Below are 12,139 nucleotides of genomic sequence, written 5' to 3'. Positions count from 1 at the left end.
TGTAAACTTTCCACAGTTGGTAGAGGGGCAAAATGACACTGAATTTGGAGTATTTAGCTACAGAATTTGAGCTGTGTTTAATACTTGCAATGATACTGGCTGTTTATTGAATTCTGTTGCTGGCTTCGGTGATTTACAGGAAGTATCCAATTTAATTCTTCTCACAACCCTGCAGAGGGTATTATCCCCACTTCACAGATAAGGAGACTGAGGTTCAGAAAGGTTAAATAACTTGCTTGAGGCTGTGTTATGAATAAGAATGACATCCCTAATTTATGCAGTACATTATACGTGGCACACAGTGTGCATGAGCTTATTCCCTAGATCATCTCATGCACATTTCATAAGAGCCCTTTGTGAGAGCTCTGAGACTCAGAGGATTAAGGTAAATTTCCCCAAGGACTATTAGCAAATAAGTAGCAGATCTGGGACTCAAACCACATCTCACTCCAAAGCCTGTGCCCTCAGTCAGGATGGATGATCTCTCTTTGCTCTTGCCAGACATCTCAACATCTCTCAAGATTTGATTGAGCTCAAGGAAAGCAAGGGCTGCCTTTTAGCCGCTAGTATGTGGCCCCACAATGTGCATTCCATGAGAGCAAGGACTGGTGTTTCCAGTACCGGTATGGATGCCTGGCATTTTGTAGAGGATCAGTACATAGGTGCCTGATCAATGAGACTTGGAACCCAGCACCTCTCATGCTTGGCACGTGGTCAGTGCTTCTTGCTTGTCAGCCCACCATCCCTCAGCAGAATTTCTCTGCTCTAAAGCTCAGTGGTCCTCAATGTGCTGACATCATATACACACACACACACACACACACACATATTTTTTACTGATTTAGGAAAAAGAAGAATTTCAAAGTCCAGCAGATTTGCTCTAAAGATTACAGGCAAGTGCCTTTCTAGAATGATGGTCGAGATAGGGTGTCCTCGGAAAACCTTCACTTAGGAAAGGCTTGATTTGAATAAAGTGGCCCTGTGCACCATCCTCAACCACTCCTTCAGCCTGCTCAGACTTCAGCATCATTTTTAAGCTTCAGGTTGAAAGAAAGGACTCTGATTCATGTTCACAGCTACACAAAGGAGGCAGGGACACAACTGTTGGTTTCGTTAGAAGACTGTTCTGATCAAGCCCGACTTACACCCCGACCTTGTCCTGACTTTAATTTGCAGGGCAAAAGCGAATCTAATTTAATTATGTGGGGGCTTTTGCAAACTGGTACCTTAGAGCTTTACAGTGAATTTCGGTTCATATTAAATAAGGACACTGAGCCTATAGGCTCTAGGAACAAAGAGAGTGTGACAAAGTAAACTCCGAGCCAGGGCTGCTTTCTCAGTGGGTCTCTGCTTCTATTTCTACCCTAGCTGGATGCCAGGTATAAATGTCTCTATTTATAAAAAAGTGTAAGTTCAGCAAGGGACAGAGTTATTGATTAATATTTCCACATAACAGTGGTTCTTGGATGTATGCCCTTCTGGATAAGAGGCCTCTACAGGCAGTCCACTATCGCGCTCTCCTCCAGCTGTTTTAGCCACGACGATTAATAGCAAACCAGACAAGGACTTGGCCTGATCCAGCCAGGAGTTGCCCTTGACTCTTCCCCAGTCATATGTTGCCCAGTATGGAAGGTCTTGAGTCGTTCCCCCTTTTTACCTAAGTTTCCTTGGGCACCACCCCTTTCTTTCATTTCCCACCACCCTGGCCCTATCTCATCTTCAGGGAAAATCGACACAGCCTCCTAACTGGTCACGTGTACTTAGAGCCTCCAGTCCCAGGTCAGTGGGGAAGTGGATCCTTCCAGAACCCGAGGTTACATCCTACAGTATGATGAGTTGATGGTTACGACCAGTTAATAGCATTTACTCTGTGCCAGGCCCTTTACCCAGTCCACTGCATGTATTACCTCATTTAATAATTATGAGACTCTGGGGAAGGTGCTTTCATTATCTTGATTTTACAGATGAGAGAATTAAGCCTTGGAGAGGGTGAATAAGTTGCCTAACATCGATGAGTTAGTACTTGGTAGCAATAAGATGCAACCTGGTAGGTATCTGATGCACTTGACCACTCTCCTCTTCAGCCGCGCCAAACCCTTGAGTTAAATCAGCCTGGTCTGGAAGCCAAGCTCTAAAAGATACTGACTTTATGACTAGTGCAAGCAATATCAGTTCTTGAGCCTCAGTTTCCTCATTTATTAAATGGGCATCATAGTATTTATTTGGAGGATCATTTGCCAGGCTTAGATGAGCTAATGGCTGTAAAACCCATAACACTGGGTCATTCACATAGCATGCCTAAAAAAAAATTGGGAATCCATTGAAAATACTTGATCTCTCCCCAGAAGAAAGGTTTGACTCCAACTTATCAGGTAGAGAAAAGACCATTTCTTAAATATCTGTATGCATTACGCGTTATCATATACATGCAGACAGGTGCAGTATGGGGTAAATACTGTATTCATCAAAGGAAATTGGGATTTAAAGCCACATTTCTTGACTCTTTGCTCTTCCCGCCACAAAATATGACCTTTCTACATTAAACAGAAAAATCACCAACAAAAGCCGTCGATGAAAAATATCTCTTTCTATCATCTCTCCAATCATCCCATGTATCCTAATGCCTTAGCTCAAATTTTCCTGCCCACTGCCTACAACTCAAAGTAAGCAGCCCTCTTTGTCCTAACACCACATCTAGATGTTGGGGTTTCTTATGGGCAATTTGAAGATGGCAAATGATGATGAAATGTTCAGTCACACACTGAACTGCTCTCCTGGAGTGAAATATACCACACAATGCTTAACTGTTTCCCTGCTGGTGTTCACTGAGGAAGCAATATCACCTCGGGTGTAGAGCAGGCAACAGAAGGCAGGCTGCAAAGACTAAGGTTTCCTGCTGCCTCAGGGAGCAATGCGATCACTTTACCTTTTGATGGGTTATTTTGTGCATCCATTAACAGGGGCTGCATAAACCCCTTCAACCCAGAGCAATCAGCCAGCTGTTGTAGTTGAAAGGAAAGTGAGTACAGTATGGGCTCCTGGCTCACCTGGACTAGGACCAGCTGTCCCTTCAGAGGTCTGGGAATGAATGTTGGGGAAAGGGGAGGGAGACTCAGATATGTGCCCTGTTGACTCACAGAAATTCTGGCAAGGGACTATAATTGCAGCCACCCTGAATGCCACCACCAGCCAAGAGGCCTTGAGCCTCTTAATTCTGACCTTCCTGGCCTTGCATCTGTTGCTCCAAATCTCCCATCTGTTCACTTGTGAGACCCTCAATCTGTTATTGTTCCCCAAAGGGTGACACTTGGTGGTCCCCTGGAAGCCCAGCAGACCGTTTTAGCAGAGATTCTGTATGCATGCATTTACTTGTGGTTTATTCACTTGTTCAACAGTTCACTTATTTACAGTGAGTGTGTTGTTCTTGTGGGGAAAGGGACATCACCAGAGATGAAGCCCTCATTAGGGCTCTTAATGTTGGAGGCTACCTGTGAACAGTCAGACAACAACCACATGGCCAGGATATTTCAGTCATCTTAGGCCCTCTTAGAAAAAGATTATCAGGTCAACATATGGAGGCAGACCCCTTCCCCAAGAGATTGGTGAACCCAAGAAAAAATGAGGAACCAGGACCCCAGTATATTATGGGCACTGTCCTTGGTGCTGGGGATGCATTGATGCATCCATCAATGTTCCTGTCCTCAAGTATTTCACAGTCCAGCCCATACTGCTCTGTGAACAGTGTGTGCACAGAGATGTCTTCAGTGAGGAGAAAGAGACTAGACCCTTGAAGACACTCTTCATACATTGATGCATTTTGCCTTCCCATATCAAATCAACTTTGAATATGGAAGAAGAGCAAATGAGGGACCATAATACAAGGAGCAAAAGTGTGGGAGCCAGCAAAGACACAGCATGGAGGGATTAACCCAGGGGCCAGTTACGGATGCATCTCCTCAGAGCAGTTGGTTATTTCCACAGACATGAAAATGACAAAGTAAGGGTGGGGGACACCAAGGGTGATGAAATCTTGAAAAATCAGGTTGGGGGAGGAGGACATGGACACATCTTGAACACAAGGACACATCTTAAAACAGGAAAAAGGAAGCCAGATGAAGACTAATTGGAGAAAGAAAAAACCAGACCTCAGATAGGAATGAATTCCCTATCACTTGATAAGTACTCATCCTCATCCAAATCTGAATAAAGCAGAGAGGAAGTAAGACTTTTATTTGGGGCTGGATTGGCTTTGAAGTCTGAAGCCATAGAATGAGGGGCAACCATAGTTCCCATTCATGGTGGTTCATGATGCATAGTGATCCTAGGCTGTCTCAGTCCATTCCACCATCCAGGGGCTCCAGTGCAGGGTCTGGGGCAAGCATGTTAAGGGCAAGTAACAAGATAAGTGGTAGTACCATCATTTTAGACAATTGGAAATAGGATCCCAGGCAGAAATTTGGCTTTGCTCTACAAGGTCAAGATTCATAGGGTATCAAGATATGTAGGATACAGGGTCTATAGCTAAGAGGCTAAGGTTTGGAAAGGTCTAAATAGGAACGGACTGCTAAGGAGGGAAACAGGCAGAAGGCCAGTGATGATCGTGGCTCTGAGGAGCAAGGGGAAAGACAAGAATTTGATGCCCAGCATTCTTCCAAGGCCTCAGAGGGCTGGGGCCCATGGCAGTAACATGCCAGTGCAGATGCCACATTGGGACCATGGGTCTAGTCAGCGTTATCTCAAGAGAAGAGCAGAACTGAGGCTTCAGATCAGTATCATCTGTGGTGGTTGCTTAGGGAACTCAACAAGGGCGTGGTGGGAAGAAGACCAACATAAGAGACTGCAGTCATAATTTCCTGATGTCTCAACATTGAAATAAATGGAAGTCTTGAAGTGGGCAGCAAAGATGACTGTGGGAGAAAGAGCAAACACAGGCTTTGGAGTCGGTCAGACCTCAGTTTGATTTCCACTTCTTATGATGATGATGGTGGTGGTTATGGTGGTGGTGGTGGTTATGGTGGTGGTGGCGGTGATGTTTTTATCACTGGTTATTGTCGGGGTTCAGTGAGATCATGAATAACAGATCCTTTGAGCGTGGTAAGCAGTCAACACATGTCAGCTGTTACTGTTAAGATGACTGGGAATCTTCCCTGTACCGACCACACTCCTGCCTCTTCACAAAGAGCTGTTGTCCAGCGCTTCAGTTCCAAGCCCCAGCTTCCTTCAAAGTCACCACCATCACCATCATAATGGCAACAATGAGGACAGTAGCCAACACTTAAATAGAGTGCTGATTATACGTCAATCATTCTAAGTGCTCTTAAAACATATTAGGTCATTATGTTCTCAGAAGCAGTCATGTGAGGCAGGTGCTAGTGTTATCTCTATTTTACAGGTTTGGAAGTCCAAGGAACGTGGAGGTTCACTGATGTGTCCCAGGTCACAAATTTAGCTCCTCCCCATTTCTGCGGCTTTGTCTGAGAAGGTGTTGTCCTCCAGGCTGTCGCTGTTTGAGGCCCCAAACAGGCCCTCTGTGTGGCCCCCGCAAGCTGCAGGATCCAGTCTGAGGCTCTGCTTCCAGTGTGGGGTGGGAGGGCATTGGTTGGGAAGACTGCATAAATCTCAACCTTATAACCTGCCGGAGCCTCCACACCAAAGCCATAACTCCACATCCATCAGGCTGAGGCCTGTGAGTGTTATTAAAGAAAGCACTGGGGATAATTCCTTCCAGGAAAGGGCTCTTTGCTCTGTGATTCATTAAGACTCCCCTCTCAGAGCTGCCTCTTGCTGAGGTGCCAGCGGCTCATTTTCACAGCCAGTGAGAGAACATTTCTTTGTCCTCCAACCATAGGGGTTCCAGTGAAGACTTTTGATTTCCATTTTCCCCTCTAAGAGGAAGGCTCCAAAGCAAAATTCTCATTAAATATTTATTGCCTTCTCCCCACCCCTTTCTCAGTGTGTTAGACCCCAACAAATCTCCTTAATCACAGGGCAATCAAACCCTTAAGAGCTGGAAGTGCTGACTGAGAAGGAGGGGTACCAGACATACAGAGAATGAGGGCAGAAGATGAGGAGGTTTCCCTTAGAGTGGGAGGGAATCACACACTGGCCTGGTGACCACAAATGCGGCTTGGAATTGAGCAGATGGCAAATTTGGGTGCATAGAACACACCTGCCCTTCAGTGGCAGTAGGTCATCAACACTGTTAATGCTTACTCTCCTCTCTCTTTGTCCTCTCCATTGTTCCCCACAGGTCAGTTGCAGATTTTATTCTCTGGTTATGCTTGATCACATCTCTCATGGGGTTAGGTTATCCAAGTTTCAGTTCTTGACTGTCCCAGGCAGTCCGACCAGTGTCTCTCCCATGTCAGGTGCTGGAAACTCAATGACCCATGCACATCTGATTATGGCGGAAACAATATCACCAGCCTACAGGGATGTTCTGAAGGCTGCTCCATCCTGGATGGAATGGGTGTGCCCATCTCTCTACCTGGGATGTCTTAGCTCCGGATCTTTGAGATCTGCACTTTATTTTAGCCTTTTTGGTTGTGATGGTCTGTGTAAAATCTAGGTCTTTGAACTTGATTCTAGCTTTCCGATCAAACCTAAGATCTGGACCCTCTTGAACTCCCACAATTTCAGGGGACAGGCTTCTGCCAGTACAACCTTATTGGAGTCCTCCAATATGGCTGTATCGAGAGAGAAATGAGAAGTGAGCCCAGTTTGGAAGAAGACTGAGTTTCACTGAAGGGGCTAGAGGCCTGAGGCATGTCCCCAAGATTGAAGGGGCAGAGAAGCCCACCTCCCTTGATTGAGACCTTCACTATCTCTTACTCTACATCAGTCCTGGGCCCCCATGTTTCATCTCTAATTTGAGCCTAAGCAGTGAATGGTTGTCACCTATTGCTGACAACTTCTACTCGCCCAGCCTCTCAGGACTCATTGCCCAGCTACTCTGGAATTCGACTGATGAAACTGATACTTTGAGTTTTATGTCTTAGTTTGGGGTAGTAGGATTTAGTGTTCTTTCTAGCTCTAAAAATCAACTATTTTAACCTTAACAAAAGCCTATCAAGAATCTTCATGGTAGATGGAGAAGTGGAAACTCAGAGAGGCGAATGTTTTTCATCACTGAAGTCAACACAAACCTGGAAATGGACTCAAGCCTTCTGCAGCCCAGCCAAGGCTTGTAGAAATTATTCTATTTTGTGTTTCTCTTCCACTTCCTGTGTTTTGGTCTCCTCTCAACACTTTTGGAAAGAATGTCTAGAAGAAACAGTTTAAATTTGTGAAAACTATCATCATTGCAACCGCCTTGGTGAGATGGGGAAGGAGGGGGCTCAGAGAAAGAAGAGGCCTAGACACCAATCTCTCAGTTGTCCTGGGCTCAGGCCATTTAGGAATTGAGCCCCAGTAATTTAGGAATTGATTCCCTGGAAAAGCATCACTAGGCAAAGCTACTTTAATGTTAAATAAAGAAAATTTGCTTGTCAAATTCTTACCTAGTGACTTCTCTCATTCTGTGTATGTGTTTTTTAAACCAATCTCAACCATAACTAGGCAGATGAAGGGGGCATAGTAATAGAATTTGAGATATACCGCTAACACTTGCATTCTTGGAATTTGAAGCAGCAGCAACAGTAACAGCAGCAGAGAATATCCCTAAAGGGGCCTCTTGATTATGGGTAGCGCTGGCTTGGGGGGCCGTACTGTATTCCAGTCTGGTGCATCACAACAGACTAGTTGTGTAAGCTGACAAATGTCTGCCCCAAAGGGTTGGGTAATGAGAATCTTGGTTGGCTGATGGAGCTAGCCCATTCCAAATGTGCTCACACAGGCTTGCGAATAAAAGATGGAACAGTGGTTATAATCTTTAACGGCTAAATCTTTCTTAAAAAGGTTGTAATAAGAGGTGATAATACTCTTAAACCAATAACCCAAGAGAAAATGACAGTAAATGGTATAACCGCATCTTCAGAGGAGCCAGTGGAGTTTCTCTCTTTACCAAGACTGTTAGACAAAAAGACAGAATCACCCTCGATCTACCACATACTCACTCTGCACCCTTGAGAAACTCACTTTTTATTTTAGAACACTTTCCCAGCTCTGAGTAATGTGGAGGCTTTATTAATAGTGTTCTCAGCCCTCAGATAGAATTAACTCTAAAATTCTATCAGTTTGTGAGCATGTAGGCTACCCCTTGTTGATAAGCCCTCTATCCTTGGAGCATCTTCCAATAAGTCATTATGAGTTATACAAGTGGTGAAGTTTTCCAGATTATGCTGGAAATTAAAGCTCCTACAGTCAGCACTAGGTCATGGCACCAGAAAGCAGAAATTTTCTGACTTGAACCATGTGCTGGAACCTATTTCAGAAGAGCCCCATTTAATGGTATCCCTGACGTAGACCTGGGGTTCCCCAGGGACAGACTCCATTCATAAACAAGCCAACTGCCTAAGATGCCTGGCTCTTGCCAAAGACATAAGGAGAATATTGGGTTTCCCTTTAAAAATCTTTCTCAAACTCAAGATGAGTCCATAAATGTAGACACTCTGAATTAGGTTCTGAGAGTTGAAAGAATTTATTTTTTTAAGGAAAACTTTGATTACAAAAAAGACCCAAAAAACTCAAAATGCTGCACTTTCCATAATTGCCATGTATATAAGTACATTTTCTGGATTTACAGAGTCTTCAACAGTGACCACTCTGCAGTATAAATAACAGAAATAATTAGAAAATACTTCCTGTGCAACTATTGATCTTTCCTTAAAATGCAAGAGGAATCAGGTATTTGACAAGACATTATTCTGGAAAGGAGAAGACTGTGCATCCTGGTGCTGTCTCTAGGTTGGCTTTGGCCAAACCACTGGTCCTCTCTGGGCTTGCTAGATGTAAAATGAGGAAGTTGAAACTCAATGTGCCTTAACTTTCTTTCATGTATCTTAGATTAGTCAGGGCTCTTTTGATGGTGAGTGACAGAACCCAACCTACTAAGTGAAACATGAAATCATTGGCTCAGTGAACTGAAGGGCCCATGGGTAGTAGATTCACATTCAGGCATGGTTGGTCTAGGGATCCAAGATGATATCATCAGAATCCAGCATCTCCCACCCATAAGTAAGCCCTCCTTAAGATATGTAGGTTTCTGCTCTAAATGCAATAGGAGGGCATAAGTACATGGGATCCAGAGCTGCCATCTGGGAAAAAAAAGGCTTCTTTCTCTCAATAGTTAAACAAGCATTCTGTGTATGAATCTCATTGTTCTGAACTGGGCTACATGGCCAGTCTGATCCAAACACTGGATCTAAGAAAATCAAAAACAAGAATAGCCTTTTGCCAATTTGGGTGAGCCCTGGAGGAGGTGTCAACTCCGTTCGAGCCAAGGGTTTGAGTGTGGGGAATGATTATTTCTCAAAGGAAATTTTCTGTACTCTTTTACTAGAAGAATGTTGAATTATAGACAGCAAAAAGCAACAAAGCTTTAGCCACAGATATTCCCAAGAATTTAGCATCTCCTTATAAAATAAGCAAATACACAAACACAAAACTAAAACCAAACACAAAGATTACACAGGCATCAAAGATTCAAGGACTCCATGAAACTTGTCCATGGATCTCAGTTACTGTTTTATGAATTGTTCTAAAATGGTGCTTATAATGGTGCGAACTCACCTGGCTGGAAGATGCAAATTCTAGTGCTGTGTTTGGGGTAAGTCAGGTAGGGAGCCCCTCATACAATCTACTTTAACAAAAGTGCTTTCCAGTCAAGGTTTCACGTGTTCCGCAACCAGTTCCTTACGTCCTGGCAAGCACAGGACCAGCTACAGCCCTTTTGGAATGCAGTTTTGCAGAAAGTATCTGGGGTGTTAAACTGCCAATGCCTTTTGACCCAGAAATTCCACTTCTGGGAATCTAGCCTAAGGAAATCACCAGAAATACAAAACAGCCTTATGCACAGATACATTAATTTTCTCATTTGTATACAAAAAATGAAAGTGTGAATGCTCATCCATGGTCAGTGGTTAGGTAAATTGTGAAACATGTATTTGCTGAGTTGCTACACAATTACCAAGTGCAGTGTTTTTAGAGTTTGATGTACACAGGAAATCATAATGTTCCAATGTCGAAAGATAAAATTAAGATATGAAGTTAAATAAGCAATACATGCAATACTGTACTTGTGCAGCATTGTGCTATAGAGTGGTTTGTAATGATGTATTATGATATTTAAGGAAAGGAATGGAATTGAGCTATTCTTGAGCTCAGGTAGTGAGTGCATGCTTCTTTTCTATCTCTATTTTTCTCATTCTTTTATGAGCATAATTTACTTTATAATGAAAAAAATAATTTTTAAAAAGTAACAAGTGATAAATGAGTGCATAAATTAATATATAAATTAAGGTTTATGGATCAAGGAGGTGGCATGCGTGGTTGCAGGGAGGCACGTAAATGAGCTTATTGGGACCATTGATGGAATCTGAATATGGACTGTAGTTTAGATAATAGTATTGTGGCAATGTTGGATGTCATGGTTCTTAGGAAATACACATAAAATATGTAGAGATAAAGAAGCACATTGTCTCCAGCTGACTGAGGGAGAGAGTACATTTGGCACCATATAAGGTAAAGGAAATTCTTCATTGCGTTGTTCTTCATTGAGTGAAGACAAAGATATATCACCCTTGGTAGGTCCCCAACACTAATTGTGTGTAAAGTAAATGAGTTAAATGCTCATTTCTGATACTAGCTAAGGACCGGGTTGAGGCAGCCGTTGTAGAGTTTAATGAAATCAGGGAGGATTTGCAATTCGTGTCTCAGATGGAGGGGCTTTGCCTGTTGAAGGGCCAGGTCTCAGAATGGCTCTTGTGGAGATGCTGCCTTTGCAGACATTCCTCTAGGTTCAGAACAGAATATGAGAGCTAAGCAGGGACTTGGAGGACATTTTGCTCAGCATGTTTCATCTACTTGCTGTGGGTTCATCACACGTACTTTTCTTTATAAAGCACCTAAACTCAGCAAGTTAGAGAGCATTCGGGATAATCCCTATGTATCCAGAAACCTGAACATCATCACTGACATTTTCCTCCACGGTGACCAGCCATCCCAGGTTCCTGGGACTGAGGGCTTTCCCAGGACGCAGGACTCTCACTGCTAAAGCTGGGACTGTTGGTTGGCTGCCCTCCCTGTCAAATATGTCATCTAGAGCTTACAACTTTATGTTGCATTTCCCACCTGCCCTACCATCATCTTAGTCCCTTACTTCTCTTCTGCTCTACTTAACAGACTAGTCTCCACACACCCTGTAATCTGTGCTCACAGCTTCACCACGCTTGGTTTTGGAAAGCTTTTCTGATCAGGTCAAACCTCTGCTTCAAACCCTGGAAGACGTCACACTACTTGTGGGAAAAGGACACACATCCGTTGCATGAGGTTCCATGTCCCATGCCCCTGCCTGCTCTGGATCTCTCCCACCATCCTCTCCCCAGACATTCCTTACAGCCACCCTGTGATGATTAATGTTATATGTCAGCTTGGATAGGCCACAGTATTTGGTCAACATCAGTCTCAATGTTGCTGTGAAGGTATTTTTAGATGAGATTAACATTTACATCTGTAGACCTTTGAGTAAAGCAGATTGCCCTGCATGTTGTGGGTGGGCCTTATCTGATCAGCTGAAGGTTTAAGAGAAATGACTAAGGTCCCCCGAGAAAGTAGAAATTCTGCTTCTAACCTACCTTTGACCTCAAGCTGCAATATCAACTCTTCCCTGGGACTCCAGCCTGGCAGCCTGCCCTACAGATTTCAGAATTTCCAACCCTCTACAATCTCATGAGTTAGTTCCTTAAACTGTGTCTCTTTCTCACATGTCCTGTTGTTTGTTTCTCTGAAGAACCCTAATACATGCTCATATTCCAGGAAGAGTTTTTTCCATTAAAAAATGTATTTATGATCTCTGACTATTTCAAACCTCCATATTGCACTTTGCTAAAATAATTTTACCTCCCAGGCAAAGCAATAGTGCAGACATTTATATAATTATTGACAGATGCCTATTTGCACCACTAGAAGGTATTTTTGCCTTACCATAGTAGATGCTCATTAAATATTTACCTTATGAATGAATGAATCCTGTATGAGTTGT

This window comes from Camelus bactrianus, chromosome 9, assembly GCF_048773025.1.
Source record: "Camelus bactrianus isolate YW-2024 breed Bactrian camel chromosome 9, ASM4877302v1, whole genome shotgun sequence".
Taxonomy (NCBI): domain Eukaryota; kingdom Metazoa; phylum Chordata; class Mammalia; order Artiodactyla; family Camelidae; genus Camelus; species Camelus bactrianus.
Note: the sequence above shows the minus strand (reverse complement) of the source record.